Source organism: Ipomoea nil, unplaced genomic scaffold (genome assembly GCF_001879475.1).
Source record: "Ipomoea nil cultivar Tokyo-kokei standard unplaced genomic scaffold, Asagao_1.1 scaffold0681, whole genome shotgun sequence".
NCBI lineage: Eukaryota > Viridiplantae > Streptophyta > Magnoliopsida > Solanales > Convolvulaceae > Ipomoea > Ipomoea nil.
The window spans coordinates 1-14821 of record NW_017617109.1 but is presented as its reverse complement, the minus strand read 5'-3'; the positions used below and the strand labels follow the sequence as shown (position 1 = coordinate 14821).

Below are 14821 nucleotides of genomic sequence, written 5' to 3'. Positions count from 1 at the left end.
ATGCACATTCATGGAAGAACCTAAAGAGATAGAGTCATGGTTCTCTGATGTTAATTCCCATCGTCGTACGCAAGATAACCGCTATTGTGTCGCTAAAGTACTGTAATTTTATTGGCATGTCTGTAATTTGTTTTCCTACGGCCAAGAATTCTGAACGGAAAGATGTTTTACATGGCCTGTGGCGATGTTTACCAACTGTTGTTTGTTGTCCTCGTCGTCAAGATCACATAGCGTAAGGATGGCATTCATTTTCCGAATGTTCTTTGGTTCCATTCAACCATCCACGTGTGGGATGAAACCCTAGATTATCGTTGAAAATCCGGTGAGGGGGACAGGACTCGCGAAAGAGAGCGAGAGAAAAAATTCCAATAGTCTCGACTGATATTCCCATTTTAACAAATCTAATCACCTTAATATGGAGTAATAAGGATATTAAAGTTTAAATAAAAGGCAAAATGATAACAACAATGACAATATCAATAATAAAAAATGTCTAGCTCTTGTAGCTTAGTTGGTTAGAGCACTCGTTTGGTAAGCGGGTGGTCTTGAGTTCAACTCTTGGTAAGAGCAAATCTAAATTCCAAATTTAAAACGATACTACTGATCTACAACAATCACAAAAAATAATAAAGATATAGGAGAATGAATTCTTCATTTTACGGTTTATATCATAGACAACTTATTCTTGGTAAAATTAAGTGCAAGTTCAAAATAATTTTAATTTTTTTAGTTTGACTTTAGAGTTTAAATATTTGACATAACCATTGCTTAAAAATTTAAGAACGAAAAGAAATTCAAAAAAGAAAATTAATTGTTGCCTTTGAATTATTTTAAAAATTAAAAATAGAATTTATCCACAAAATAAAATAAAAAATTAGTTCGAAATGGCAGTTCAAACTGGAAATCCCCGGTTCCGGTTTGCCATTTTCCTGAGATGTGAACCATCAGTTCATACTCGGAACTGAACCGTGGTCACATCCACTAACACTAAATTAAATGTTGCAATTATTTGAATTGTAAATAACATGCGTCAATCCTTAATAACTAAATAATGCACATTCATGGAAGAATCTAAAGAGATAGAGTCAAGGTTAAGGTTCTCTGATGTTAATCCCCATCGTCGTACGCAAGATAACCTCTATGGTGTCGCTAAAGAACTGTAATTTTATTGGCATGTCTGTAATTTGTTTTCCTACGGCCAAGAATTCTGAACGGTAAGATGTTTTACATGGCATGTGGCGATGTTTTCCAACCGTTGTTTGTTGTCCTCGTCGTCAAGATCGCCTATCGTAAGGATGGCATTCAACTTCCGAATGTTCTTTGGTTCCATTCAACCATCCACCTGTGGGATGAAACCCTATATTATCGTTGAAAATCCGGTGAGGGGGACAGGACTCGCGAAAGAGAGCGAGAGAAAAAATTCCAGTAATCTCGACTGATATTCCCATTTTTATAAATCTAATCACCTTAAAATGGAGTAATAAGGATATTAAAGTTTAAATAAAAGGCAAAATGATAACAACAATGACAATATCAATAATTAAAAATGTTTAGCTCTTGTAGCTCAGTTGGTTAGGGCACCGCTTTAGTAAGCGAGTGGTCTTGAGTTCAACCCTCGAGAAGAGGAAATCTTAATTCCATATTTAAAATGATACTACCGATCTACAACAATCACAAAAAATAATAAAGATATAGGAGAATGAATTCTTCATTTTAAGGTTTATATCATAGACAACTTATTCTTGGTAAAATTAAGTGCAAGTTCAAAATAATTTTAATTTTTTTAGTTTGACTTTAGAGTTTAAATATTTGACATAACCATTGTTTAAAAATTTAAGAACGAAAAGAATTTCAAAAAACAAAATTAATTGTTGCATATGAATTATTTTAAAAATTAAAAATAGAATTTATCCACAAAATAAAATAAAAAATTAGTTCGAAATGGCAGTTCAAACTCGAAATCCCCGGTTCCGGTTTGCCATTTTCCTGAGATGTGAACCGTCAGTTCATACTCGGAACCGAACCGTGGTCACATCCACTAACACTAAATTAAATGTTGCAATTATTTGAATTGTAAATAACATGCGTCAATCCTTAATAACTAAATGATGCACATTCATGGAAGAATCTAAAGAGATAGAGTCAAGGTTAAAGTTCTCTGATGTTAATCCCCATCGTCGTACGCAAGATAACCGCTATGGTGTCGCTAAAGTACTGTAATTTTATTGGCATGTTTGTAATTTGTTTTCCTACGGCCAAGAATTCTGAACGTAAAGAAGTTTTACATGGCATGTGGCGATGTTTTCCAACCGTTGTTTGTTGTCCTCGTCGTTAAGATCGCCTAGCGTAAGGATGGCATTTATCTTCCGAACGTTCTTTGGTTCCATTCAACCATCCACGTGTGGGAAGAAACCCTAGATTATCGTTGAAAAGCCGGTAAGGGGATAGGACTCGAGAAAGAGAGCAAGAGAAAAAATTCCAATAGTCTCGACTGATATTCCCATTTTAACAAATCTAATCACCTTAAAATGGAGTAATAAGGATATTAAAGTTTAAACAAAAGGCAAAATAACAAGAAAAATGACAATATCAATAATAAAAAATGTGTAGCTCTTCTAGCTTAGTTGGTTAGAGCACCCGTTTAGTAAGCGGGAGGTCTTGAGTTCAACTCTTCATTTAAAATAATACTAACAATCTACAATAATCACAAATAATAGTTAAGATATAGGTGAATGAATTCTTCATTTTAAGTTTTATATCATAGACAACTTAATCTTGGTAAAATTAAGTGCAAGTTGAAAATAATTTTAATTTTTTTAGTTTGACGTTAGAGTTTAAATATTTGATATAACCATTGTTTAAAAATTTAAGAACGAAAAGAATTTAAAAAAAAAATTAATTGTTGCTTTTGAATTATTTTAAAAATTAAAAATAGAATTTATCCAAAAAATAAAAAAAAAAATTAGTTCGAAATGGCAGTTCAAACTGGAAATCCCCGGTACCGGTTTAGCATTTTCCGGAGATGTGAACCGTCAGTTCATACTCAGAACCGAACCGTGGTCACATCCACTAACACAAAATTAAATGTTGCAATAATTTGAATTGTAAATAACATTCATCAACCCTTATAAACTAATTGATGCACATTCATGGAAGAATCTAAAGAGATATAGTCAGGGTTAAAGTTCTCTGATGTTAATCCCCATCGTCGTACGCAAGATAACCGCTATGGTGTCGCTAAACAACTGTAATTTTATTGGCATGTCTGTGATGTGTTTTCCAACGACCAAGAATTCTGAACGGAAAGATGTTTTACATGGCCTGTGAGGATTTTTACCAACCGTTGTTTGTTGTCCTCGTCGTCAAGATCTCCTAGCGTAAGGATGGCATTCATCTTCTGAATGTTCTTTGGTTCCATTCAACCATCCACGTGTGGGATGAAACCCTAGATTATCGTTGAAAAGCCGATGAGGGGAACAGGACTCGCGAAAGAGAGCGAGAGAAAAAATTCCAATAGTCTCGACTGATATTCCCATTTTAACAAATCTAATCATCTTAAAATGGAGTAATAAGGATATTAAAGTTAAATCAAAAGGCAAAATGGCAACAACAATGACAATATCAATAATAAAAAATGTCTTGCTCTTGTAGCTCAGTTGGTTAGAGCAGTCGTTTAGTAAGCGGGAGGTCTTGAGAACCACTCTCAAAAAGAGGAAATCTCAATTCCAAATTTAAAATGATACTACCAATCTTCAATAATCACAAAAATTAATAAAGATATAGGAGAATGAATTCTTCATTTTAAGTTTTATATCATAGACAACTTAATCTTGGTAAAATTAAGTGCAAGTTCAAAATAATTTTAACTTTTTTAGTTTGACTTTAGAGTTTAAATATTTGATATAACCATTGTTTAAAAATTTAAGAACGAAAAAATTTCAAAAAACAAAATTAATTGTTTCCTTTGAATTATTTTAAAAATTAAAAATAGAATTTATCCAAAAAATAAAATAAAAAATTAGTTACAAAAGGCGGTTCAAACTGTAAATCCTCGGATACGGTTAGCCATTTTCCGGAGATGTGAACCGTCAGTTCATACTCAGAACCGAACCGTGGTCACATCCACTAACACTAAATTAAATGTTGCAAAAATTTGAATTGTAAATAACATGTGTCAACCCTTAAAAACTAAATGATGCAGATTCATGGAAGAATCTAAAGTGATAGAGTCAAGGTTAAAGTTCTCTGATGTTAATCCCCATCATCGTACGCAAGATAACCGCTATGGTTTCTCTAAAGTACTATAATTTTATTGGCATGTCTGTAATGTGTTTTCCTACGGCCATGAATTCAGAACGGAAAGGTGTTTTAAATGGTCTGTGGCGATGTTTACCAACCGTTGTTTGTTGTCCTCGTCGTCAAGATCGTCGAGCTTAAGGATGGCATTCATCTTCCGAATGTTCTTTGGTTCCATTCAACCATCCACGTGTGGGAAGAAACCCTAGATTATGGTTGAAAAGCCGGTGAGGGGGACAGGACTCGCGAAAGAGAGCGAGAGATAAAATTCCAATAGTCACGACTGATATTCCCATTTTAACAAATCAAATCACCTTAAAATGGAGTAATAAGGATATTAAAGTTGAAAAAAAAAGGCAAAATGATAACATCAATGACAATATCAATAATAAAAAATGTCTAACTCTTGTAGCTCAGTTGGTTAGAGCATCCGTTTAGTAAGAGGGAGGTCTTGAGTTCAACTCTCAACAAGAGCACATCTCAATTCCAAATTTAAAATGATATAGTACCAATCTACAATAATCTCAAAAAATAATAAAGATATAGGAGAATGAATTCTTCATTTTAAGTTTTATATCATAGACAACTTAATATTGGTAAAATTAAGTGCAAGTTCAAAATAATTTTAAATTTTTTAGTTTGACTTTAGAGTTTAAATATTTGATATAACCATTGTTTAAAAATTTAAGAATGAAAAGAATTTCAAAAACAAAATTAATTGTTGCCTTTGAATTATTTTAAAAATTAAAATTAGAATTTATCCAAAAAAAAAAAACTTAGTTCGAAATGGCAGTTCAAACTGGAAATCCCCGGTTCCGGTTTGCCATTTTCCGGAGATGTGAACCGTCTGTTCATACTCAGAACCGAACCGTGGTCACATCCACTAACACTAAATTAAATGTTGCAAAAATTTGAATTGAAAATAACATGCGTCAAAGCTTAATAACTAAATGATGCACATTCATGGAAGAATCTAAAGAGATATAGTCAGGGTTAAAGTTCTCTGATGTTAATTCCCATCGTCGTACGCAAGATAACAGCTATGGTGTCGCTAAAGTACTGTAATTTTATTGGCATGTCTGTAATATGTTTTCCTACGGCCAAGAATTCTGAATGGAAAGATGTTTTACATTGCCTGTGGCGATGTTTACCAATCGTTGTTTGTTGTCCTCGTCGCCAAGATCGCCATGCGTAAGGATGGCATTCATCTTCAGAATGTTCTTTGGTTCCATTCAACCATCCACGTGTGGAATGAAACCCTAGATTATCGTTGAAAAGCCGGTGAGGGGGATAAGACTCGCGAAAGAGAGCGAGAGAAAAAATTCCATTAGTCTCGACTGATATTCCCATTTTAACAAATCGAATCACCTTAAAATGGAGTAATAAGGATATTAAAGTTGAAACAAAAGGCAAAATGATAACAACAATGACAATATCAATAATAAAAAATGTCTAGCTCTTGTAGCTCAGTTGGTTAGAGCACCCGTTTAGTAATCCGGAGGTCTTGAGTTCAACTCTCAACAAGAGCAAATCTCAATTCCAAATTTAAAACGATACTACCAATCTACAATAATCACAAAAATTAATAAACATATAGGAGAATGAATTCTTCATTTTAAGTTTTATATCATAGACAACTTCATCTTGGTAAAATTAAGTGCAAGTTCAAAATAATTTTAATTTTTTTAGTTTGACTTTAGAGTTTAAATATTTGATATAACCATTGTTTAAAAATTTAAGAACGAAAAGAATTTCTAAAAAACAAAATTAATTGTTGCCTTTGAATTATTTTATAAATTAAAAATAGAATTTATCCAAAAAATAAAATAAAAAATTAGTTCGAAATGGCCGTTCAAACTGGAAATCCCCGATTCCAGTTTGCCATTTTCCGAAGATGTGAACCTCAGTTCATTCTCAGAACCGAACCGTGGTCACATCCACTAACACTAAATTAAATGTTGCAAAAATTTGAATTGTAAATAAAATGTGTCAACCCTTAATAACTAAATGATGCACATTCATGGAAGAATCTAAAGAGATAGAGTCAAGGTTAAAGTTCTCTGATGTTAATCCCCATCGTCGTACGCAATATAACCGCAATGGTGTCACTAAAGACCTGTAATTTTATTGGCATGTCTGTAATGTGTTTTCCTACGGCCAAGAATTCTGAATGGAAAGATGTTTTACATGGCCTGTGACGATGTTTACCAACCGTTGTTTGTTGTCCTCGTCGTCAAGATCGCCTAGCGTAAGGATGGCATTCATCTACCGAATGTTCTTTGGTTCCATTCACCCATCCACGTGTGGGAAGAAACCCTAGATTATCGTTGAAAAGCCGGTGAGGGGGACAGGACTTGCGAAAGAGAGCGAGAGAAAAAATTCCAATAGTCTCGACTGATATTCCCATTTTAACAAATCTAATCACCTTAAAATGGAGTAATAAGGATATTAAAGTTTAAACAAAAGGCAAAATGATAACAACAATGACAATATGAATAATAAAAAATGTCTAGCTCTTGTAGCTCAGTTGGTTAGAGCACCCGTTTAGTAAGCGGGAGGTCTTGAGTTCAACTCTCAACAAGAGAAAATCTCAATTCCAAATTTAAAATGATACTACCAATCTACAACAATCACAAAAAATAATAAAATATATAGGAGAATGAATTCTTCATTTTTAAGCTTTATATCATAGACAACTTCATCTTGGTAAAATTAAGTGCAAGTTCAAAATAATTTTAATTTTTTTAGTTAGACTTTAGAGTTTAAATATTTGATATAACCATTGTTTAAAAATTTAAGAACGAAAAGAATTTCAAAAAACAAAATTAATTGTTGCCTTTGAATTATTTTAAATATTAAAAATAGAATTTATCCACAAAATAAAATAAAAAATTAGTTCGAAATGGCAGTTCAAACTGGAAATCCCCGGTTCCAGTTTGCCATTTTCCGAAGATGTGAACCGTCAGTTCATTCTCAGAACCGAACCGTGGTCACATCCACTAACACTAAATTAAATGTTGCAAAAATTTGAATTGTAAATAACATGCGTCAACCCTTAATAACTAAATGATGCACATTCATGGAAGAATCTAAAGAGATAGAGTCAAGGTTAAAGTTCTCTGATGTTAATCCCCATCGACGTACGCAATATAACCGCTATGGTGTCGCTAAAGACCTGTAATTTTATTGGCATGTCTGTAATGTGTTTTCCTACGGCCAAGAATTCTGAACGGAAAGAATTTTTACATGGCTTGTGGCGATGTTTACCAACCGTTGTTTGTTGTCCTCGTCATCAAGATCTCCTAGCGTAAGGATGGCATTCATCTTCCAAATGTTCTTTGGTTCCATTCACCCATCCACGTGTGGGAAGAAACCCTAGATTATCGTTGAAAAGCCGGTGAGGGGGACAGGACTAGCGAAAGAGAGCGAGAGAAAAAATTCCAATAGTCTCGACTGATATTCCCATTTTAACAAATCTAATCACCTTAAAATGGAGTAATAAGGATATTAAAGTTGAAACAAAAGGCAAAATGATAACAACAATGCCAATATCAATAATAAAAAATGTCTAGCTCTTGTAGCTCAGTTGGTTAGAGCACTCGTTTAGTAAGCGGGAGGTTTTGAGGTCAACTCTTAACAAGAGCAAATCACAATTCCAAATTTAAAATGATACTACCACTCTACAGAAATCACAAAAAAATAATAATAAAGATATAGGAGAATGAATTCTTCATTTTAAGGTTTATATCATAGACAACTTAATCTTGGTAAAATTAAGTGCAAGTCCAAAATAATTTTAATTTTTTTAGTTTGACTTTAGAGTTTAAATATTTGATATAACCATTGTTTAAAAATTTAAGAACGAAAAGAATTTCAAAAAACAAAATTAATTGTTGCCTTTGAATTATTTTAAAAATTAAAAATAGAATTTATCCACAAAATAAAATAAAAAATTAGTTCGAAATGGCCGTTCAAACTGGAAATCCCCGATTCCAGTTTTCCATTTTCCGAAGATGTGAACCGTCAGTTCATTCTCAGAACCGAACCGTGGTCACATCCACTAACACTAAATTAAATGTTGCAAAAATTTGAATTGTAAATAAAATGTGTCAACCCTTAATAACTAAATGATGCACATTCATGGAAGAATCTAAAGAGATAGAGTCAAGGTTAAAGTTCTCTGATGTTAATCCCCATCGTCGTACGCAATATAACCGCTATGGTGTCGCTAAAGACCTGTAATTTTATTGGCATGTCTGTAATGTGTATTCCTACGGCCAAGAATTCTGAACGGAAAGATGTTTTACATGGCATGTGACGATGTTTACCAACCGTTGTTTGTTGTCCTCGTCGTCAAGATCGCCTAGCGTAAGGATGGCATTCATCTTCCGAATGTTCTTTGGTTCCATTCACCCATCCACGTGTGGGAAGAAACCCTAGATTATCATTGTAAAGCCGGTGAGGGGGACAGGACTCGCGAAAGAGAGCGAGAGAAAAAATTCCAATAGTCTTGACTGATATTCCCATTTTAACAAATCTAATCACCTTAAAATGGAGTAATAAGGATATTAAAGTTGAAACAAAACGCAAAATGATAACATCAATGACAATATGAATAATAAAAAATGTCTAGCTCTTGTAGCTCAATTGGTTAGAGCACCCGTTTAGTAATCCGGAGGTCTTGGGTTCAACTCTCAACAAGAGCAAATCTCAATTCCAAATTTAAAACGATACTACCAATCTACAATAATCACAAAAATTAATAAACATATAGGAGAATGAATTCTTCATTTTAAGTTTTATATCATAGACAACTTCATCTTTGTAAAATTAAGTGCAAGTTCAAAATAATTTTAATTTTTTTAGTTTGACTTTAGAGTTTAAATATTTGACATAACCATTGCTTAAAAATTTAAGAACGAAAAGAAATTCAAAAAAGAAAATTAATTGTTGCCTTTGAATTATTTTATAAATTAAAAATAGAATTTATCCAAAAAATAAAATAAAAAATTACTTCGAAATGGCGGTTCAAACTGGAAATCCTCGGTTCCGGTTAGCCATTTTCCAGAGATGTGAACCGTCAGTTCATACTTAGAACCGAACTATGGTCACATCCACTAACACAAAATTAAATGTTTCAAAAATTTGAATTGTAAATAACATGCGTCAACCCTTAATAACTAAATGATGCACATTCATGGAAGAATCTAAAGAGATAGAGTCAAGGTTAAAGTTCTCTGATGTTAATCCCCATCATCGTACGCAAGATAACCGCTATGGTGTCGCTAAAGTACTGTAATTTTATTGGCATGTCTGTAATGTGTTATCCTACGACCAAGAATTCTGAACGGAAAGATGTTTTACATGGCTTGTGGCGATGTTTACCAACCGTTGTTTGTTGTCCTCGTCGTCAAGATCGCCTAGCGTAAGGATGGCATTCATCTTCAGAATGTTCTTTGGTTCCATTCAACCATCCACGTGTGGGAAGAAACCCTAGATTATCGTTGAAAAGCCGGTGAGGGGGACAGGACTCGCGAAAGAGAGAGAGAGAAAAAATTCCAATAGTCTCGACTGATATTCCCATTTTAACAAATCTAATTACCTTAAAATGGAGTAATAAGGATATTAAAGTTGAAACAAAAGGCAAAATGATAACAACAAAGACAATATCAATAATAAAAAATGTCTTGCTCTTGTACCTCAGTTGGTTAGAGCACCCGTTTAGTAAGTGGGTGGTCTTGAGTTCAACTCTCAACAAAAGCAAATCTCAAATCTAGAATTAAAACAATACTACAAATCTACAACAATAAAAAATATGAAAGTGTTAAAGTAAGAATCGTAGAAGAAGGAAGGCTGATCTTTCATTCATCATCTTTACAAATGTTATTGTTAGGAATATATTGTAAATTTTGATGAGCCGAATGTATTTTTGAAAAATCAAGTAGTCCCCATTTTTATTCTATTTGAGTCAGTTTGAGTCTACGGAGTATGGTGCACCCATATCATGCAACCCATGTACAAGGCTGGAAAATCACATGTTGATTTTAGATGTTAAGCGGGATTATAGCTTAACACAATTATGATGCGGATAATTCACCAAGAATCATGCCAGAGGAGTTGGAAGAAACGCGTGTGAGCTATGCTAAATGATCTTAAGTTTGAATCTTAAGTGAAGCATTTTTAAGCTTGGGAGACTAGCTTGGACCGTATGGGAGACTAGCTCTGACCGTATGGGACACTAGCTTGGACCGTATAACAGTATGGGAGACTAGCTCAAGGTCAAGTATATTGGACCGTATACCGTATGGGAGACTAGCTCAAAGTATACCAAACCGTATGGAGACTAAGCTAAATGGAGACTAGCTAAGAATATGGAGACTAAGTAAAATGCACAAGTCTCACAAAAGCCATGCACCATATGGAGAAACACACCAAGTATGGTGAACCAAGCTAGAAATTCGAAACAGAGCATCTCACCATGAACAACAGTGAAGTTTTTACAGAGGTTCCAGTATATTATTTTACAAGGATCATGAAGGAGAAAATATCTGATATATTTTCATCTGAACATCAAGTTTTTACGGTGGAACCGGAGACGCTCAAAGAAGGCTGATTCGCGGAGAAATTATTTTATACTCAAGCAAGAATCAGTAGATAAATTATTTGATCAACTTGACATGTCAGAGTATTTATGAAGGACTAGAAATGTCAAAAATTGCCGCGCCGAACTTATTCGAATTTTGGAGGCTACAAAATTCAAGAAATGGCAACAGGCAAATTATTCAAATCATCTGACAAAAGGAGAAAAGACATCTACCTAACATTTCAGATCAAGTTGAAAATATCTTTTGATCAACTACAATTCAAAATGGACGATCAAGATCGAAAGTTGATCAACGGGCAAATAGCTTTTACTAGCTATAAATTGTCCAAGCAGACTTGAAGACAAATAGACGGATATAGATGAGAAGAGAGCAGTTAAGCAAGAAAAACCCCAAGAGATTGAACAGTTCAACAACTTGAACAACGGCTAAAACATACAAGCAAAAGATACAAGCTATATTTTTTATTAGCCGAAAAAAGGGGGAAACAGAGCTTCATAGAATAAAATTCAAGTATGAGTGAGAGAGAAATTTTATTTCTTTGCAATATTCTCTACTGAGTGTAGAAAGAGGGCGGAGTAACTAGCGAGAGTGAAAAACCCTGGTGGAGTGTAGCTTTGTGCGTAGCACTCGTGGTGAAGGGCAGAGTAACAAGAGGAGCTTGTGAAAACCCTTGGAGGAAGTAGCTTTGTGCGTAGTTCTCGTGGTGTAGGAGTACAGCTTGGTGCGAAGTACTCGGGAAGGCGGAGTAACAAGAGGAGCTTGCGAAAAACCTTGGAGGAGTGTAGCTTTGTGCAAAGCACTCGGAGAAGTGTCGGTGGACACTTATTCACTATTGTATCTGGGTGATCGAAGAATAGTGAATTTCCTCCTTGAAGTGAAAGGAGAAGAGTGGACTAGGAGGATTACACCACCTCTGAACCACTATAAATCTCTCTCTCTATTTACTTACTGCTCATATATTTTGTGCATGCTTATTCTAACTGCGAACTAACCCGATTACGTTTTATCGCATATCTTTATCTGTCTGGGTTTGATAGTTCCCACGTTTGCATGCAAGCAAAACTTTACGTACATCATCCTTAAACCATATCAAGTGTTTCTAACGTGTTGCATGTTTAGAATATCTCCTTGAGCACCGCACTAATTAAGCATAACACTTTACCGCTACTTATTCCGCTGCACGCTCTAAGTTGTTTATCTTGTTGATGCTTGTTACTTAGAGTTGAAATTATCAAAGTGTTATTTGCCTTGTGTTTTTTCGAAGAAAGTTTGAAAAGTTAGAGAAGTCTATTCACCCCCCCCCCCTCTAGACTTCTCGCCACCCTTTCGGGACCAACAAGTGGTATCAGAGCAGTTGTCTATTTGAGTCAATTTTGACTGCTAGATAGATCTCAAAATCTTCAAGATGAAGAGAGATATGGCTCTCGCTCAAAATTTGCTTTTCTCACTTGATAAATTTGATGATTGGAAAATACGTATGCAGGTGCACTTATCTGCTTTAAATGACGAAATGTGGGAAGTCATCGCAAATGGTCCTATCCAAATTATGGAAGTTAACACTGCCGCCGCACTAACCCCAAATGCTCCACGATATATTCCAAAGCCAAAAATGGAGTGGACAAAGGAAGATAGAGGGCGAAATAATTTGGACAACATTGCCAAAGATATTTTGTTCAAAGCGGTTGATGACACCATATTCCCAAAGATTCGAAAGTGCACTACAGCAAAAGAAATATGGGATACACTTATCGGAATCGGTGAAGGCGATGAACAAGAAAAAGACAACAAACTAACCATTGCCATGAAGAGGTTCGAAGATTTCAAAATGCTACCGAACGAAAGCATCACCGACATGGAAGCTCGATTGATCAAAATTCTTGGAGAAATCACGGATCTGGGAAAGACCATTACCCAGACAGAAATATCGCTCAAAGTGTTACGCGGACTACCTACAAATTGGGATATGAAGGTGACCGCAATGCGCGATCATAGAGATCTAAGGACATTATCTACGGATAAACTCTTTAGTGATCTTAAGGCGTATGAGTTTGAAATGAAGACACGAGTCGAGGAATAACGTGATGAAAGAACATCCGCATTGATGGCCGAACAACCCTCAACATCAAGGTCAGTAGCAAATAATGATTTTTTATCTGACGAACAATTTTCTCTATTTGTTAGGAAATTCAAGAAGTTCATGCGAAAGAACAAAGGATCACCACAAGGAAATTTCTTTCGAGAAAATAGAAGATCAAGAAGGGAACCGGTCGAAGATAACACAAACGTGTGTTACAATTGTAGAAAGCCTGGACATTTTATAGCCGAATGTCCACACCCCAAGGCGGACAAAAATTCGAATACTTCTCCACATGTGGAATACAAATCCAAAGAGAAGAAATTCAAAAAGGGCAAACGGAAGGCACTAATAAGCGATCCGTTAGAAGCAAGTGAATCCGAAGAATCATCTAGTGATTCATCACAAGAAGATATGGCGCTACTATGCCTAGTGGGCAAGACATCCGAACATGAAGAATGTTATATGGCGCGTGAAATCGACGAAGAGGTATCTTCTAGCTCTTTTTTAGTTCAGTTGACACTTCTTTCCAGACTCAAGAATCATTTCAAAGTCTTATGGAAGATTGTCAAAAAGTAATGGCCACTCATACTCAAATCAAAGAGCTCAATAATACGTTAATTCTTGAAAAGGAAGAAATGTCACAAAAATAGCAAAATGCTCTAAATGAAATGAGTAATTTGAAAGCCGAAAATGTTCGACTTCAAGAAGAGTGCAAAGCTAGAGAGGTTCGAGAACATAACCTTCAGGAAGTAATCGCATCATTTACAAATTCATCCAAAATAATGGATAAAATGGTAAACATGCAGAAACCCGCTGGAGATAAAGCCGGACTAGGCTACGATCCATCATGTTCTCAAACCCCTGTGAAACTGACTAATTCTACTACTACTTTAATTAATAAAGTCCCAGTGGTAAAATTTGTGAAAAGTCAGTATAGCACAATGAGACAAGGAATTGGTAATCAAATTAATGCCAAGAAAAATGTTGCAAAGCCGAATCAAAAATTCAATATCTCGGATAGGCAACAAATTTTTAAAAGGCAAAAATTTGTATCTCCAAAGAGAACCAACGAGTCTAGTGCAACAAAACCTCATAGGAATATGGGAAGAATTCCGAGAATTGGGGCTGGGAGATTATATCCCTCAGAACAAGATTGGTCGCTTGATGACAAACCATGGACCAAGTCCAGATTTGCTCTTTTTCATAAAATCAAGCAACTATCTGCTTCCCAACCCGCACCAAAGCATTATTCGCAAGTGCGTTATGATTATAGAGTTTTTAATGGTTACAAATCACCTACTCTTGAATCAGTGGGATCTAGGTGGATTTGGATGCCAAAAATTACTAACACAAAAGGACCCAATCAAGCATGGGTACCTAAAAATAAATAAACTTTCTTGCAGGAAATTTGGTATTTCGATAGCGGTTGCTCTCGACATATGACCGGCAATAAAGCTAGTCTAGTTGAGTTCAAAAGTATCGAAGGACCAAAAGTAGTTTTCGGTGGAAACGATCGATATGGAATGACAAAAGGAACCGGCGCAATTGTGAAAAATGGTCTACGAATTGATGACGTATCTTATGTCGAAGGATTAAAATTTAACTTGTTTAGTACAAGTCAATTTTGCGACAAAGGATATCTCGTAGAATTTTACAAAGGCAAATGTCAAGTCAAGGACGAATCTACGAATGAAGTCGTATTAGCCGGATCAAGAAAGAAAAACATGTATGTTGTAGATTGGAGTACAACGAAGAAATCCGTATGCTTGATGGCAAATAATTCGAATGAAGTTTGTTGGGAATGGCACAGAAGGCTAAATCATTTGAATTTCAAAACCATCAA

The 14821-nt window shown here is 35.0% G+C and overlaps 6 non-coding genes across 6 annotated transcripts; all 6 read left to right on the top strand.

The window, feature by feature from the left end:
* Positions 1-496: 496 nt before the first annotated feature.
* Positions 497-570, top strand: TRNAT-GGU. The gene has a single exon. It is a non-coding gene; the product is annotated as a tRNA-Thr (tRNA).
* Positions 571-4698: 4128 nt separating this feature from the next.
* TRNAT-AGU lies at positions 4699-4772 on the top strand. Its single transcript has one exon. It is a non-coding gene; the product is annotated as a tRNA-Thr (tRNA).
* Positions 4773-5751: 979 nt separating this feature from the next.
* On the top strand, positions 5752-5825 carry TRNAT-AGU. Its single transcript has one exon. It is a non-coding gene; the product is annotated as a tRNA-Thr (tRNA).
* A 983-nt stretch (positions 5826-6808) lies between these two features.
* Positions 6809-6882, top strand: TRNAT-AGU. Its single transcript has one exon. It is a non-coding gene; the product is annotated as a tRNA-Thr (tRNA).
* A 2046-nt stretch (positions 6883-8928) lies between these two features.
* Positions 8929-9002, top strand: TRNAT-AGU. The gene has a single exon. It is a non-coding gene; the product is annotated as a tRNA-Thr (tRNA).
* A 983-nt stretch (positions 9003-9985) lies between these two features.
* Positions 9986-10059, top strand: TRNAT-AGU. Its single transcript has one exon. It is a non-coding gene; the product is annotated as a tRNA-Thr (tRNA).
* Positions 10060-14821: the final 4762 nt, after the last annotated feature.